Below are 18,843 nucleotides of genomic sequence, written 5' to 3'. Positions count from 1 at the left end.
ATTCTCCTTTTAATAATTTGTTTTTGCTCAGTGTTTGCTCACTTTCACTCATGTGGCCTTGTTTCTTGTTAATCATGTGGCTAGCACACCAGTGCAACAAATGCAAGGAATGTCCATAAGATATGTCAGCTGTCCGCCTGGAAGTTTGCAGTCTTCTCCAGCTCACTGGTCACTTTCTGCTTCTCCTGCAATATCTGGCCAGCTGACAGATATTTGGAGGATGACTGTAAGAAAAAAAAAAAAGAAAAAAAAAAAGAGTTTTACTAAAAATGTAGAATCTGTACCATCCCTGATCAAACATCCAATATCTCTTCTCTAGCTATCACCAGTTATTAAGGAAAGAAGTATAAGAATGAGAGGAAGAGTGAACTATATCCCAGTACATCAGTTCATCTTCCATCAGCCTGCTGCTTAGGGCACTTGCGATACAAAGATAGTATCTCTGCTGTTGTATTCAGCAATGACAGGAGCTGTGCTGCACAGACATGGTTATGTTCATGCATCGCCTTCTATAACATTCTGTGGCAACGAGCTCCATCATTCCTTGACGCCTAAGTGGAAAGGAACGTAGCTTGTTTGTTTTAAACCTGTAGCCTGACCACTTTATCAGGTGCCATTAGGTTATGTGATAGGAGACTGCGTGAATGTTCGTTCTCTGTTGACGTTCCCCATACCATTCATGGCTTCCTTTCAGGCATCTCATTTCCAAGACTAGCAATCCGTTCCTGTCCAGACTCTCTCTCCTATTTCTGATCATGGCTGACATTCTCTCTATGCATGCTAGTGTTTCTAAGCTCTTCTAAGTGGTTCTTGAAAGCACTTGAAACCTCCAAATGTTCAGAAAGCCATGCAGTATGAGGAGGCATACTCTTCTGTACGCATTCCTCATGCTTCTGTTTGACTTCCTCAGAGCCTCAAGAGAGCTTTCAGCAAAATGCCTGCAATGATTCCAAGATCTCTTTCTCTGCTGGCAATGTCTGACCTGGAGTTTCTCAGTGTATCAGCACAGTCAGGTTGTTTTCCTCCCCGTGGAATTCCCTTGCATTTGCTGCCGCTTTATGTAATCTGTCAGGGAGGCCAAGACCCTCTGTGACAAGAGATTTTCTGCAATCCTTTGCAGTTAAATTCAGATTGTCTCTCTGGAATAACTGTGGGCCACAGGTAAACTGTTAACTTGCTATTCACATTCCTCTCCTAGTTGTTACAAGTATGTTGAATAGCATCAGAGTTACAGAGCCCTGGGACATACTTCTGATGAGCTCTTTGTCGAAACCGACCATTCAAACTGCTCACGCTGATGCTTGTTCTCTAACTTGCAGTCCTCTTTGTCTGAGCTCCCCACACCAAGAACTCAGCTTTGAGAGTGCACAGGTCCAGTGAATGGGACTGCCTGGCACCAACCTTTTACAGATGCAGTGCATTGGCACTTGAGGCATGTGAGAGTATTCTTGGTGATATCCAGACTCATTCTTTTAATGTTCTCGATCTCAAATCCAGGGATGGCTGTAACTGAATACAGACACTCTAGTTTCTGTGTTGCTGAGTTTGAGTGGATGTGAGGCCTACAGAGCATGTGAGGACTACAGCTTTGATAGGACAAAGGGAAATTGTTTCAAGCCACAAAAGAAGAGGTTTAGACTGGATATAAGGAAAAGGTTTTTTACAGTCAGGGTGGTGAGGCACTGGCACAGGTTGTCCAGAGAGCTGATGGATGCTCTATACTTAGAGACACCCAAGGTCAGGCTGGAGGTGCTCTGAGCACCTTGTAGGTATCCCTGCTCATTGCAGGAGGGATGGACCAGATGGCCTTTAAAGGGCCCTTCCAACTCAAACCAATCTATGATTCTATGATTCTGTGAAACGCAGAAAAAAAAATCTGAGTTACTGCATGGGAAAGGTTGGTACTCATCCCACAAGTGGGGGACATGGTGTAGATCTTCACCATTCCTTTCCACTTCCTCTGCTCCCAATGCTTGGCTCATTCCTGACATGACCCTTCTCTTTTTTGACAGCTGGTGATGGCAGGCAAGGATGCGTTGGACAAGTTTCTACTCATGAACAAGCTTGTATATGAAGGATCCTCCTTGATCCATCCATCAAGTGGGATGGAGAAGAAAGCAGGTCAATGAGCCAAATGTGGGCACAGCACACTCTCCACCCTCCTCTGGCAAACCACAACTCTCTGAGCCAAAATCACTCTGAGGCTCATCATGCCGAGTTTCTTCTGAAACACCCCAGCTCCTCCACATCCAGCCCCTCAGCCTCCCTCAGCTCAGCTAGCATTCTCATCTGAAAAAAATCAATCTTCTGCTCCTGATTTTGCAGCTGTAAATAACCCGTGGTCACACGGCCCATGGTTTCAGGTGCCACACTGTCTCCAGGATGAGAGGGGCCACCTTGGGGAAAGAATGCCAGGCATGAAAATGCCTCTGTGGTTCTTGAGACAGGAATTCCTCTCAAACCCCTCCCCTCCCCTCTGTTCCCCCTACTGCTCCGTGCAGCTGAAACCCAGCAGCAACAAAGACAGGCAAGTTGAGTCACTGCACCACCTGGGTATCGATTACACCTGCAGGTGGAAACCAAGTTATCAAAACGAAGACATCAGCTTCGCCAGAGGATTCTCCCTGGCTCCCTGTCTGGGCCCAGTGCCAGCCCTCACCCTGTTGCATGTCAGCATCCCAGTTCTTCACACAGCAGCCTGGCAAGCGTTTATTTTGACAGAGACATTGCACTTCGCATGTCTTCAGCTTTCAAGGAAGGCAGAAGAATTCCAAAACTGCTTCACTGAGCAACACTGAGCAACCCAACACCACTGACAGCCAGGACAAGCAGAAAACAACAGCTTCTTTGTGTCTATGTCAGACCTTCCCGTTATTTGTAACTGCCTGCTGACATTTCTCTGCACCACACAAGGATTTTAAATTACAGTGACAACCTGGTCTTTCTTGTGCTAAAGGCTCAGATTTACAAATAGCACATGGCATCCAGCAAGACATGGGCTGACTGGCAACCTTCAGACTGCTTCCCTGCCAGGAGAGCATACCTGGGGTCTCCTGTGACTCAGTGACTTCCAGCTTGACCACTCTCTCCAGTCATTTTGGGACGGACACACATGTACCCAGTGACATGCTCTGGTAAGCAGCATCAGCTACTGGTGTTGGGCAATACAGGGAGTAAGACAACCAACAGCTGCTGCTTGTGAGAGCAGTGGGTGGGATCTGTTTCCAGAAAAGAGACTGGGAATTCGTGTCTTCAGTGCATCCATGTAATCTGCTCTCTCGAAAGGAGACAGCAGAGGTAGCCATAAAATCCCCTGAGAGAGAGATGCAGGTCAGCTACCAAAGGTTTTGCAGCTTCTTTCTTTGTTGCTCTTTCCACCCTATTTTCACTCTGTCATCACCCATTTTGGAGGCCATGACATATGGAGGTCTCTGCTAATTCTCAGAGCTCCGTTATGACTAGTGCTTGATCCACAGCATGGAAATGACCTTTACATTGAGACATGAAAGTGTAAGCATGGAATTGGAACAAATGGGTGGGAGGCAGCATGAGGAGCCTCCATGAAGCAGCAGTGCAGCCTGCAAGAATTCAGTGCCTGATCATAGCTGGTCTGTCCATCAGCACGCCACTGCTTCTGAGATACATAAGGCTGTCCTTGCTGTGAACCTTGGAAAAGCCAAAGAAGATTGGGACCTCCTTTCTCCTCTACCCTGACCACTCTTCTTACAGAGAGAAGGACTCCACAGGCAGCCAGATGGAGCTGTTTGTGATGCCTGCTTGGGAATATCTGCTCTGCAAGTGGCCCATGAGGCCAAAAGACCTCCATCACATGTGGATAACATCTTCATTTTAAGGAATATAACCAACTGTAGGGTACTTGAGTTATAGATCAGGTACCACATAGAGCTTCCCAACACATGGCTTTCTGTCTTTGTATCCACAATAACAGAAATAGGATGTTGAGGTTCTCATCACCCTCTCTGCACGTTGCTCACCCCGACACACACACAGAAGAGAATAGGACCTTATGCTCAGAAGACCTTCGTCCTGTTCCTCTGGAAGTGCTGAACATGATGGTGCCTCTCAACCTTTTGTTTTTCACCCTGTTCCATTCATTATGCAGATACAGCTATAGCAAAGTGATTGCTGGGGGTTATTTAACCTCTGCATCATTTTTCTTTACCTCACCCTTTAGTCCAGTTTGAACCAGTGTTACAAATTAGACCCACATTCTTGCATATCACAGAGGATGCAACATTCATTCTCAGGAACCTAGTAACTGCAACCCTAAAGCTTCGTCCAAGGTTCAAAAATTCCCCCTACTAGCCACATCCTCTTAAGCAATTCATCACACCACCTTCAGGAATTGTCCTTCTTCACCAGGGAGCACTACTTACCAGTGTGCAATGCCCTTTGCTTCAATTCATTCATTCTCCTTCTTTTTTGTCCAATTTTTTAGAATTTAGAAAATCATCTTGTGCCATCAAAACTCTTGGCTGATTTTCATTCCACACCCACAAAGTATCACTTTTTATAAGTATGCTTGCAGTCAAAAAGCCCAGGCTTTTAATTCTCTGTGCTATCTCTTCATCCTCAGAGACAGGCAATGTGGTAAATGCTCCCTTTCTCCTCCTCCCTGTCTAGATCATGTCTTCCCACACTTCCAGCTGCACAGGGATATGATACCTTTGGGAAGGCTGATAGTATTTTTGGATGCATTAGGCAAAATAGCATCAGCAGGTTATGAGAAATAATCTTTCCTTGCTACTCAGCATTGGAGAGGCTGAATCTGATGTACTGTGTCCAGTTCTGGGTTCCCCAATACCAGAGAAACACGGACAAACTGTAGAGAATCCAGCATAGGGACACCAAGATTATGAAGAGACTGTAGCACCTCTCCTGTGAGTAAAAGCTGAGAGAACTGTGACTGTTCAGTCTGGAGAAAAGGAGATTCAGGGGCATCTTCAGTGTCTTCAAATACCTGAAGGGAGGGTGAAAAGATGGATCAAGCTCCTTTCAGTGGTGCCAGGACAAGAGGCAATGGTGAATGCAGGTGGTTCCTTCTGAACACCAGCAAGCAATTCTGTGCTGTGCAAGTGATGGACCACTGGCACAACTTTCCAAGAGAGGATATGGAATCTCCTCCTTAGAGGTCTCTAAAAGCCCCCTGGGCATGATCTTGGGCAGCCTGCTCTGAGTGGCCATACTTGAGCAGGGAGATGGACAAGATGAGCTTCGGAGGTGCCTTACAACTTCAACATTCAATGAATCTGCAATTCTGTGACTTCTACTGTGGAGGTATCACAGACCAGCCAGACAGTTCGACAGTGCTGCTGGATCTTGAGCAATCCCTTGCCAGGATTTGAGGTAAATCCTTTCAGCAATAAGAACCTTCAGGCTTCACTGTCATCATCACTTCAAGGGCCTTTTAGCCCGAGATATGGCACTGAAATTTGTGGATGCAAGTGGGACAAGAGCATCTGAAAAACTCTGAGTTACACTGGCTGCCTGCTACCCCACTAAGTGAGCACTAAGAGCTCACATTGCAAGCTCTTCTCCAGCATTACTGTCCCTGATAAGTTGCTTCCAGCTTTCTTTCTTTTGCAAGTTCCAAAGGCTCCCACCCTTTCAATAGCTAAGTTTGGGTTTATTTTTCCCTAGATAATAGGTTTGCATTTTTCAAGTTTGAATCTTGCGTTATTATTTCCTGCCCATATCCTGCCTCTAATACAAGGGAGACATGAATGTGGTGACTGTACATTATAAAAGGAGAAGAAATGCAGTAGTGAACATTTTTGCATTTGTGTAGGCATCGGATACAGAAAAGTAGAAGGTATATGAGGAGAAGAACTGCAAAATTTATGTTCTCTCTGAAAAGATCGGTGGACAGCTGGCAAGAAGCAAGAGAGAAGGGAGTAAGAAAGGGGGAAGATCCTAGTTCAGTACTCAATCTCTCCACCAAGGTGAGAGATCCCCCACATTCTTGCTTTACGCCACTTTCTTCACAGAATGGCACTCATTCAGTCCCTTTCTGATTCAAAATCAGAAAGACTGCCATGGGATCAATGCAAGTTGTTCCAGTATTGCTCTGCTGCGAATAAGATCAGAAGTTAGCTCGTAACATGATGCATTTGGATGTTTCCTCTTTCAGAAGGGAAGTATGCCTCTGCAGTCAGAAGAATCATTTCCCTCTTTATCGAGGAATGAAAAAGCTAGCTTTGAAATCCTCCCCTCTCTTCTGTCCTGCAACCCCAGAAGGAGGGAGAGGACTTCCCAGCCTCCTACCAGCACTCTGCACTTTGCTCAGGAGCTTGAAGTACGAAGGCACTTTCCTCATTGGCTTAATTTCCCATTATGTTCAGCCCTTTCTGCCCTGCCCTGACCAAATCTATGTCCAAACTGCCTTTATTTCTCAGCCTCTCCTCTTTCTTTCTCCTCTTGCCTTACCGTTCATTCAGCTTTGTGTCTTTCCCCTCCCTTCCCCTTCTTTTCTCTCAGGGACTAATAGGGAAGCCTCTGCAGCAACGCTGCAGCAAACCTTCCCTGAGCTTTCCTTTTGATTTAGTTGAGTAAACAATACTGGCTTATTCATATGCCAGGTCTTTTGCCATTTCTATCCTTTCTAGTGTAGCACTGTCACTTTTTGCATACATATAGGGCCAGTGACATTACAATGCTACATAAATTAGTGCATGAGAGTAAGGGGCAAGTACATTTGCTCTTGATGCATGAGAGTAAGGGGCAAGTATACTTGCTCTTGATGCATGCTTCAAGAGCTTATCTCTGCTTGCAGAGGAGATTCCTAGAATCATAGAATAATTAAGGTTGGAAAAGACCACTAAGATTATCTAGTCCAGCCATCAACCCATCACCACCATTAACCATTAAATCATGTCCCAGGATACCAACATCTACACTCTAAGAAGTCTATTAAACATTGTGTAGAGATGACACAAACGAAGAACCCATGGGAGCACCAGCTAATGTCCAATTATCAAACCTCAACTGCAGCAGAAATGGCACTTGCTTTTCTTTGGCCTCTTAGCTTAAGTCCATTTCTAAGCCAGTGACGCAATTGCAGTCCAGGATGGTCATGCAGACAATTCCTTTTGTCAGCACTGAATCAAAGGAAAACAACAAAGCGCTCTCAAGTCATGCCATTTCTTGGTGCTTGCAGAATTTTTTTTCTCCACTAACACAGTAAAACTTGTTGGTGAAGCAATCAGTAGGGTAACTGTGCAAAACAGTAGCCACAGAAGAGAGAAGTAGAAATGAGCCAGGAGCAGGAAAAAGCAATAAAGGAAATCTCCTTGGCTGCCAGAATGGATGAGAGAGACCTTCATGAGCAGGTGGAAAATACCACTAATCACTACCCTTTTGATGTGGAATGGGAGAGGCTCTTAGGGAAAGTGACGGCTCAAGCAGGGCTGCTGAGGAAGAGGGACCATTTGCATGTTACAAGCTTACAAGCAAATGTCTTCAACTGTGGTGTTTCCAGCCTAAAAAAAGGAAGACATTGAGGTAGAAGTTAGGGAAAAAGAGATGGGGAGTGTAGTTCCCCCACTCAAAAGCAATGAAGACCTCATTTCAGATGGCCCTCATATTACCACGCCCTCAACTTTTGCCCCAGAGCAGGGAAGAAAGTTACATTTTCTTAGATTTAAGTCTCAGTTTTCACTTCCAGCCAGCTCACACTGCCTCTTTCAGGTGTTTAGAACTTCAACCTGAGGATCCCATTCAGCCCATCCAACAGCTCCTGGTAAGGCACAGCATTTCTGGGCTACCTGACCAGGCTGAGAGCTAGTACAACCCCCTCAGCAAGTTCCCAGTTAATTATTATTTGCTCAGTCTGGCAAAATCTATAGACCTGTTGCAGAGACCACAATGTGTATGCCAGTACTCTAAGACCAAGGTGGAGATGTCAGTGGGTTCATCATACAGAAGGATCATAATCCATCCTCATCTCCCTTCCATCACGAGAATGAAGCATCTGGCCCTTCTCACATGCTGGGACAAAACTGAGTTCTAATTGCCGTGAAAAGTATGGAAGGAATGCTGTTATCTCATGACCTTATTTATTATTTATTACTGCTGAGAAACAAGAAGGCACTGGGGCTTCCCAGATGCAGTAGGTAGGATACAGGCAATGCATTCTGACACTGAACTTATTTGTAAGGCACAAGTCCTGCAGGGAACTACAGCAAGTCCTATTCATCAAAGCTGTGCACCGAACTCCTCAAACACTACAAACCCAGGGCATTTTGGACTATTTGCCTATCAGCCAATTTCAAAAGGTCAGTCAGGCTGGCAGTTCTAAGTGATTTCAGATAAATCAGATGTAGATACTTCCCTAGGTTTTGTTCTTCATGCAGTTCACCAAAGTAATTGAGCCAAAGATCAGCCCTGCCAGCAAAATGAAACAAAAAACAAAAACAAAAACAAAACAAAACAAAAAAAACTAAAAACAAACAAACAAACAAACCCAAACCAAAGCCAAACAAACAAAAAAAAAAAAAAAACCATAAAATCGGAAGAGCACGGTTACGGAAGAGCAAGGTTACGTCTATTTACTGCCGACCGCAATCCATTCCTTTATTGTACCACTGAGCTTGTGAAGTCGGCTTCCCTAAGTGCTGGTAGTCTAGCAATTTTTAAGGGGAAAGGAACATGACAGCACTTATTAGGGAAATGACCAAACCCATGAAGGTGGGATTTCCAATATCTGCTTCCTCAAAACTAAGCAAAGCTATAAATCAGGGAACCTCGCCCTCTCTCCAGTGGATGAATGTTCCCATTTGAAGCCCTGCAGGGTCACGCGTGACAAATGCAGTTTATCATATGGCTCTGAGATGTACCATATGTCTCTGCAAATTACTGTATCACATGGATAGCCCCAGGACACACACACAAACACAGTTACACCACTAAAAAGCAGTATGAAACTTGCTGGTTTCTATCTTTTTAAACCGCATATCAACTCAGGCTAAGCCTTACCTGCTCCATGTGTACGATAAGTGGAGAAGTAGCAAACAGCATGGAGCACATAACTTCTACCTTTTCTAAAATAAGCAAGTGGGATGTTGCACAGAATAAATAAGACATACAAGAGAGAGGAAAGGGGTTAAGTGTTTTCAGATTGAAAGACACGATGTTTACATCCATATGACATAATATACAATGTGGAGATTGTTATCCAGAAAAGCTCACTCAAATAGTACATGTATGTCCTTTTGAATTTGTGCCAGAAAACATCCCAGAGAGCATGAGAACTCAGAAACCTCAGGCATTGATTCTGGCATCTAAAGAAACTGCAAGAAACCACGGTACCCCCCTCTAGAAATATGTTCTGGATGCTTTCAGATGAGCCCGACCATCCCTTCCCCACCCTTAATTCCACACTTCATCTCCCAGTTCCTATCACCCATTCTTCCTTTGATCTGGGCTTGTCAAATCTTAATGTTTGTCTTTCTTATCTAATGTCACTGCAGATGCTCTTCTTGTTACCAAGGACTACTGGTCGTGCACCGTAGTGATGTTTGCAGAAGTATAAGACATGGCAAACCAAGTAGATATAAAGCAGTGTTTGGGAAGAGCTTCAGTAAAGGCTTGGCATGCATGGGAAATCTTCACCCTCATTGCCTGTGGAAAAGCCAGCCTTGATTCCCCCAGCTTTAGTTCTCATGGCTGTGACCTAAACAACTATTAGTTGGCTGTAGGCACCCTGAAAAGCCTGTGAAATGAGTGATGCTTAGGTCAAGGGACACCATGAATTATGGCGTGTGCATCTCAGGCAATCCAACTTTAGCATGTCAAACTGGAAGCATGCTTTACACTTTAGATCCTGTAATGACACTTTTCATGTCATGGTTTACATTGCAACCTGCCTTGTGAAAACCACACACCCTAACAAGAGAAGTTGCTAGAAGTATACGGAAAGACCAGCCTCTATCGAGCTGGGTGGGTAGGGCTGGTTCTCCCTCACACATACAAGAAGGCTTATTGGGATCATGCTTCACCCACAGACAAACAGCTACAGAAAACATGACAGATTTCATCAACTGGAAACATTCTCCTACCTCTACTTATTGGTAGAAAGTTTTCTCACTTCTGCCCTGTATCCCTGTCCAGAAGGACAAGAGGATGCAAGGTGGGTAGAAATATCCAAAGAGCTACCAATACGCTCAGTGAAACTTGAGCTGCTCCTCATTGTACCCTGACATTAGGGGGACTCCTCTTACTTACTTAAACAGTCAGTCATCTTGCCCACATGCAGCATTGCTTCCAAAAAGGAGCAGCTGTTTGCACCTTTGTTTGCTTGACAATTGCTGTTACCCCCTCCCACACCCAGCTATAGCAACAGGAATGAGGCCAATTGCTGCCAGGATAGCAATGCTCCTCTGGGGCAACAGTCACAGTATATGTGGCCTGTCTGGTTACTTCTCTTTATTCTGCTGGCCAGGCATCAACTTTCCCAGATGGAGAGCAGGGAGGAAACACTTTTGTGGGCAAGCTGCTGCTGACGCCGCAGAACCCTCCTGCCTCCCTGCAAAGTGCTTGAGGTTGACCATTCATTGCCTGACAGAGCTAGAGCAGCTTGTACATGATGAGTTTGCTCTCTCTGGAAAAATAGGCTTTGCCAGTCTTCAGTCACTTCACACTTTGCCTCTTAGCAGACTCCACTGTTGTTGCCCCATATGCATGTGTTTTAGATGCAGGTGTTAGTGTCTCAGGGTCTCAGATGAGCCCTTCTGCTGCAGCCAGCTGCCATATAACAGGTGGCAGCCACTTGTGAGCAGGCCTGGGGCCAAAAGGATGATCCATCGTCACTGAACTCTGGTCAGCATTTGTGCAGAGCTGAGCATCTTTCAGTCCAATAAACTCTGCTGGGGGATAAGGAAGGGCAAGTGGACAGTGTAGCTCAATGCGAATACCAGAGCCTTCTCCAGGGTAAGCAATTATATTTTTCTTTCCCTTGTATCATATTCATGTATATAACCAAAAAGCATGTTCTAACCCATACGTGTTAAGCACAATTAGGATTATTTTACCCTTGCAGAACAAAATTCTGTCTTTATTTTCCCATGGGATTGTGTGGGCATGGAGTCTTTGCCTACAATATATATCGTATTTGCTGCTGTCTCATCCACAGCTCTGTTTTTAAGTTGGTTGCCATAGTCTAAAATTAGACAGGGACAAAACACATATCAATAACTTTAGAGAAAAGGAATAATCTGAAAAACAACAAGGTTTTTTTAATCTGTGTAGACATCAAAGAGCACTAGCTTTCTCAAGTATTGTGTTCAGTTCTGGGTTCCTCAATACACAAAATACATGGAGGCCCTGGAGAGTATCCAGAGAAGGACAGTGAAGCTGTGAGGAGTCTGGAGCACAAGTCTGATGGGGTGTGGCTGAGGAAACTGGGATTGTTCAATCTGGAGGAGGCTCAGGGGAGACATTATTGCTCCCTGTAAAGACCTGAAAGGAGGTTGTGGTGAGGTGGGGGTTGGCCTCTTCTCCCAGATAACAGTGATAGGATGAGGGGGAATGGACTTAACTTGCACCAGGAAGGTTCAGGTTGGACAACAACAACAAACAAAACAAAACACACACACACACAAAAAAAAAAAAAAAAAAAAAAACAAACACTGGAAGAGCAGTGGTTCATTGGAACAGGTTGCTCAGGGAGGTGGGGGAATACCATCCCTAGAGGTGTTCCATAAAAACATAGATGTGGTACCTAGGGACATGATTAGTTGTCATGGTGGGAATGAGTGGTGGTAGGTAGACTAAGCAATGTTAGAAGTCTTTCCAGCCTTAATGATTCACTTCACTTAATGAAGCACTCTCTCACTGAAGAGGGAAAGACCTTTGGCAGGTATTTTATCCACTCTTCCCTTTTCTGGCTTTTGCAAAAAAAGAAAAAGATTTGATTCCTTATGGAAGCAGATCACCAACTTTATCACAATATGGATCTCAGTTTAACCCAGATGTTTTCTGACAAACATCCTTCTCCCTCTCTAGCAAGCACCTCAAGCACATCCCCTCTCCTCTTGCCACCCATGAGAGCTATACCAGTCAATTCCATGCAGTTGTAAAGAATCTATTTTTAATGGTCTTTAAGTTGACGAGAAATGCTGACCTCAGAAAACTGTGAATCACAAACCCCCTTTTCCATCTTTCCTGCCCGTGCTCTCCCTGTGGAAGCAAACCACCACCATCTGGTCATCTTGCTCCAGAGTCACCACCAGGCCAGCGCTGCATTTTGTTGTATTTCCAAAAGTCTTGTCCATGTCCATCCCACAGGTCAGATTTGCATTCCCTCACATGGCTGACCGTGGCAACGTCCCCTCGTGCAGCACTGGAGTGAGGGATGTGGTGACTCACCAGCCTCACTGTGTCCCATGCCAACCGGCTGTTTGCTTCTTTGAGTGAATTGTATTGTTGTAGTCACGTTGCCACATTTGTAACTACACAATATTTTTTTATGACAACCAGAAGTTCAGTTTTATAAACAGATGCTGTTGTGGGCCTCTATTACTCAGCTGGATCAGCGTCAGTCTTTTTTTCCAGGCTGCGGTCTCTGTACTGTGCTCTGAGTCAGACACAACCCTACAAACATTTCTTTGAATCGCTGGTTTCCTCCCAGAGACTCTTGACACCTTGCCAACAAAGCAGGGCGTAGCTTACTAACTTTTTTTTTTTTTTTTTTTTTTTTTTTTTTCCCTCCCTCTCTTTAAAGGCAGACTGATTCATAGTAACTTCTTTAAAACAGAGCTAAGTGACACCACCCTCCCATACCACCAGAGGAAACTTAAACCACCACCAGGTCACTCCCCTTCACTACAGCTCCGCACTCCGGCACAGCAGCGCCGCAGTCCCCCACGCTCCTGCTTCCACAGGTGCCAGCACCGCACGGTAAGAGTTTCTCTCCAACAGCTTTACCAACTTCTCTTGCTCACTGGAGCCCGATTCCTTTTCCTTGTAGCTCCAGCCTGCTTTTACCTTTCATTCTGCCACTTCAACTTGGTGAACAAACTCAGCACGGGACGCACCTTAACCTTTCAGCATTTGCGTTGAAATGCAGCTGTGTAACGGGGCAAAGAAAGGCGTTGGGTAGAATGCTGGCTCTGGCAATGTAATTCTCACCTTCAGGGCATGTGCAGCAGGGAATCATCACGGGAAGCCCCACCTGGTCTAGATGTGGCATGGAATTGCTGCACTCTTTTGGAGCAGCATTGGCACAGTTTATGAGAAAACCCTGCTTGAAATTAGGACTGCACGTTCAACACTTCTGACTCTCGCTGATATTTTTCTGCATGACTCTATTCTCTGTCCTCTCTGTCAGTAGTTTGCCAAGCTCTAGTTTAGAACAGCAGTCATTTTTCCAAGTGGAGCATGGGGAGGTTGGGGTGCAATTGGAAGCTCTCTTTTTGCTATGGGAGACCCTGTAGAGATCCTGTAGCCAAGCCCCTGCTTAGCCAAAGCCATGTGGTGAGTAGGAATGAATGCATACTGTGCCTTCCTGGGCAGCACAGGAGCATGGAGCGCTGAGGGGAAGTGTAGGATTGCAGGCTGGCAGTTTTCCCTGCTCACCTGCCTTTCTCCGCACAACTTCCCCCTCTCTCCCTCCCCTCCTTCACCACTTCTCTCACTTCATCTGTCTGCCGTGTGTCCTGCGGTCAAATGCCTAAACTATTTTTTGAGGTCTGAGAAAGGGAGCTCAGCACAGCCAGTTTGCTGGCACCAGGCTTCAGTTCCAATAGCAGGAACCCCGCCCGCCTCTGCAGTTTCGTAGGACAGAAAGAGACTGAAGCAGTGCTTAGCCCAATCCAGCTGCAAATCGCTGGAACTGGGGTTGGTGCTGTGGGCAGTCACTATTGGAATGGCTGTGAAGGTAGGCTGACAGCAGGGTGGCAGCAGGGTGGATTTTATTATTTGTTGATGTCCTCTTTGTCCCGGATGCCTCCTGCTAGAGAAATAGCTGTGTTTCAGAGGCCGGGGAGCTGACTGAGGCAGTGTTTCCTGAGCAACTTTTGCCTAAAGGCTTTGAATTCCTCAAGGCACCTCTGAGAGCAGCCTTGCCCAGGCACTGGCCACTTGACATTGCTGGATAGAGTCCACTCACATATTGTGAGTCTTTTCTCCTGAGCAAACACAGAGGAGGGAACATGGTATGAAGAGTGAAAAAGCACAGAGTTTGCTATCTATCTATCTATGATAACAGAGGTCTGAGCCAGCCAAAATCCCCCTCCTAACAGGTCTCACACCACTGTCAAACTTAGGGACTACATGAAGACTGAGGATAGGCTCAAGGAACTGCATCCAAATGGCAGCACCTCAGTCTTGCTAGCAGCTCTTTGGTTAGAGGCAGTTCCTCGTGGCAGGCCCTGCAGTCGGCTCTCCTGGCTATGGCTGACACTTGGCATGCAGTCCAAACTCCCCTCATGCAGCAGCTGGGCATCCCTGCAGGGCATGTGCCATCTCAAGGAGAACTCTGAGTGAGGTGGAGCTGAGCCACACCCAAGGTCACACTAACAGGCATGGGATTTGAGATCCCACAGCTAGTGCTGCCTATAGCTCTGCTGGGGACAGAGGCTTGGCAAACCGGCCCTGCTGGCCTAGCCGGTGGTCTTTGAGTTTTGCCTTGTGTGTGCAATGCAAGTGCGTGCAGGAGTTGCTGCGTGGTGCCCTGAGGTGGAACGGAGGTTGTGTTTTGAAACAGCTCTGGAAGATGTGCTGATAGAAGCCAGCATGTTTTGGTGAAAGGCACACCTCAGGCCTTGCTTAATGTGACGGAGCAGGGGTTTGCTGTGAGCATGAATCCATCTCCCCGTTAGTCAGCTCCCAGCTGAAAAGCTGGCACATGGCATTCAGCCCATGCTTGTTGGAGAGCAAGAAATACCACTACTGGATTGGTCACTCCTCTGCTCCTATTTTTTGATGTGACAGCACCATCACATAGTACAAAACAGAGCAGCCTGCAGGGCGTGGCACTCCCTGTTGTTTTTTTTTTTTTCTTTCTTTTTTTTTGCTGTCCTCTTGTTCACATGCAAAGAAAGTAATGAAAAAGGACTAAAAGATATGATTTCTGCACCATTCCTTCGAGGTAAGGAGAAGTAAGGGCAACAGAAGTGCTTTTTACATCTCCAAAAGGGAGAGTGAGGAACTGGGTTTCCTATCTCACCCACTAAAGATGGATGCTCAACATACCATGAGTCTCTTCTGCTGAGGTAAAGCTGCATTCACAGGAAACCTTTTTTCCATGGCCTTGCTGGACTGATAGCTGATAGCTACAGTGCAGCCCTAAATGAATGTGCCTAAGCACAAGCTTAAACCTTGCCAGCACCATCCACATTCAGTCATCCCATAGCATAGAGTCCAGCAGCAGTTCCCCATATAAATTGCCCAGAGGGAATGATAGAGTGCCTACACTCTTACACCTCTTCCTGCTATTACACTCCAGGCAGGACAGCAAAGAAGTGCATCTGAGGACCGCAATCTGGAGCAGGGTTTTTTCAACCTCTTTTTGGAAGTATTTTAGAAAGAACCTCCTGAATTTGAACAGCTGGCCAATGAACAAAGGAAACCATGGCCAAATTTACAGCTCTATGCATCCTCCTTGCTCTGAACTGTTTGCAGAGGGCAAACAGATCACATGGAAGCTTCTCCCTGAGTAAGATCAAATGTAGTCCATAACCTGACATGGTAGGGAGGGACAAGTTAAGGCAACTCTGCTTTTGAATCCACCTTCTCCAAAAGAGTGACCAGTTTACCAAGCTCTTAGCTAAGATTTAACCCCTTTGCCCCATAAGAATCAACTTGTACCATAAGTATGGGGAGACACTCATATGGTGAGCTCCTAGGGACAGGTCCTAGGCTATGCAGAGAAGCACAATGAATGACTGAGCACTGGCATGGCTGAGAGCAGGTGAGCAGTGACTAATGCCTAAGGCTTAGCTCTTGCAATGTGGCAGACACGTTTGGATTTGAGGAAATCCAGGGTGAAGGCCTTTGCTGCCCTTTTGCCCTTACAGGGCAGTCTGCTTAAGGTGGGGAGTTGTGAAAGCAACTGCCAGCCAGGACTGGGTCCAAGATCCACATTCTTCTCATTCCTGAGAGACATCTCCCTTATGGGCTACAACAAGCCTTTGGAAGAGATAGTGAGAGACATGGGAGCAAGAGGGGTGAGCTGCAAATGCTCAGAGCTGGGAGCTGGCTGGTCAGGGTCTGCTGAAGAACAGCTCCAGGAACATGGAGTCAGCTACATGATAGTTGGTTCCAGCAAGAGCAGCCTAGCCAATGTAGTGTGCCCCAGCAACTGGAGTTCTCTTTTCTGGTGGAATCGTTTTCCATACGTAACATAAACTCGAAAGACCTCTGTCTTAAGTGGTTTTGCCAGCCCATAATAATTGCAATTGGAAATAGCCCTTTCCAAGACAGACAGGAGGTTTAACTTCATGACCACCTTCACCCTACTCCACAAAGAGCACAGACCAACACCAGGCTGCACAGCATCCCTTTGCTTTCGCCTTGTGCACAGGAGCCAATACTTTACTCATCCTCTCTCTGCACCCTATTCCGCATTGTGGGTTGAAAGAAAGACCCATTGAACAATTTTACAAGTTAATCCTTCATAGTGGTTTTCCAAGCTGGTTTGTAGGAACCTGGGCACCTTTGAATCAGACTGACCCAAAAGCTCAGACTCTGGAGATGTCTATGTCACACCAACCTTGGTGTCTCAAAGACTGTATTGGCATATTCAGAGATTTTTCAGTCTTAAGAAGGTGAACGCTATCTGGTGAAGAACTATCTCTTTACTCACTCTTGAAACAAAAAGGGGGAAATCTTTATAATATCAATGTAAATCAGAGATTTGCAGTTTTAATTCAAAGACAAAACACAGTCAGTGTCAGTTCCACCTCAATCTACAGACTATCACAAGAAAGATAAGCAGCCAATCCCAGCAGAAATGGTATGTGCACTTTTGCTTACACCACACTGTAACCTGAACTTTCCTGACAGAGCTGTCAGATGGTTTCTCCCACGTGGGCACTGTCAAATTCACACAGATAAATATGTGCACTCATGCGGAATCTGTGCATGAGGATGCACGCAGACGCACACAGCTCAGACCTGCCTCTATAGAAACCACAGTCACACACATCCCATTCATACAGGGAGCCATGCAGCAGACACACACCCCTACACATACCGCATCATCTCCCAGACAGTCTTCCCACAAGTGTTTCTCATCTATCTTGGCATCTTCTCTGAACTCCTGCAAGTCCCAGCAACTCCCAGCCTTTCCTGATATCTGATTAACCCACCCAAGGGCCATCAAACACATCGTGGGTGAGTGTGCTCCTCAGAGCACTTCATGGAGTGTGGAGAAACCCCTCTGTGCTGCTGTCAGCTTTGCTCTCCCCTTCCCATCCTCCTTTACTCTCTGTCCATCAGTCCCAGTCCACGGTGTGTCTAGCGTACAAAGTGACATGTTTTCCACCCACAGCAGCCGCTGGCTGCCTGCCAGGCCCCAGGCAGCTGTCTCTTCCCCTTCCTACTACCAAGTGAGCTTTGGAGTTTCTGTTGATTTTGTCACATGGCTGAGCACTCCAGGGTGGCTTCTTTGGGAGAAAATGCCAATTTCTCAGCATCTGCCCTAGGAACTCTGACATTTCCTCACTCTCAGATGAATCATGAGCATGAGAGCTGTAAAACTCCAGTGTGTCATCTTTCCTGACCCCCCCCCCCCCCCCCCCGCATCTGTCAGCAAGCAGAGGTTCGTTACCAAGGGTGAATTCTCAAGAAAGTGGTTTGGTCCCACAAGAAGTGATTCACGTGCTTTGCCACTCCCTTGGGAAAAGAATTGCCCCTGATCCCTTGAAGACCATACCACCAGAAAATGCATCCCAAGAACCAGGCAAAATATTCCATTTACTTAAGTTTATTTTCAGCTGTGACCCCTCAGGCTGCTCTATGCTTTCCTTCTGGTTGACATTCAGCTACTTCTCATCGTACCCCATGTGGTCACCACAGACAGGCACCACCCATGCATACACAAAATCTTCTCGTTGCCACAAACCAGAGGCTCCAAAGTTCTCTGTGCACCCACGTACACCTCCTGCCCAACCTTTTTCCCACACATGCGAAATCTCTTTCCAGAGGCACCAGCCTACTCATCTACATCTCCATAAAAAGCATCTAACTTGTAAATTGACTCAGGCTAGTCTGTCAAAACCAGGTTCTTAACAGCCATGCCTTTATACAGTGGTTTGTAAAAGCCTGGAGTCAGCAAGGACTGCAGATTCAATTGTATCTGAAGTGAGAAGTGGAGCAAAGGTTGAAAGCAAAAAAGATCACTTCAGGTGCTTTCTTATAATTGCCATGAGCTTTCTAGTATCAGTGTAATGGGTCCAAAGTCACGGTGCCACCAGAATATCACAGAGAACGTCACATCTGCAGTCAGCTAAGTAGCCTTGGGCATGATGAGAATTCATGCTAGTATTGCACATTATGACAAAGCATGTGATCATAGCATCCAGGGCATAGGAGGCAGCTGGGGCCTCAGTGCAGTCAAAGACAGATCCACAAATTCTGTAGGAGGTTTTATTCTACCCTGAGATTTCCCCTACTGTGTTAGGGCAGCATTGCTATTTGTAGGTTGGCTTTGCCCTGAGAAATGTAGCAGTGACGGAAGTGGTAGTTTGAGTTTGTAACTGTTTCAAATAGTATCATACACTTTGTTTTTGCCATCCGATCTGCTTCAGTTTTGCCTTTCCTTTCCAAGAGGCCTCGGCCCTCACTCCAACCACCAGTATTTCTGCACCTACAGTGACTCAGTGC

Source organism: Tetrao urogallus (genome assembly GCF_951394365.1).
Source record: "Tetrao urogallus genome assembly, chromosome: 1".
Classification (NCBI taxonomy): Eukaryota; Metazoa; Chordata; class Aves; order Galliformes; family Phasianidae; genus Tetrao; species Tetrao urogallus.
This window is presented reverse-complemented; position numbering follows the sequence as displayed.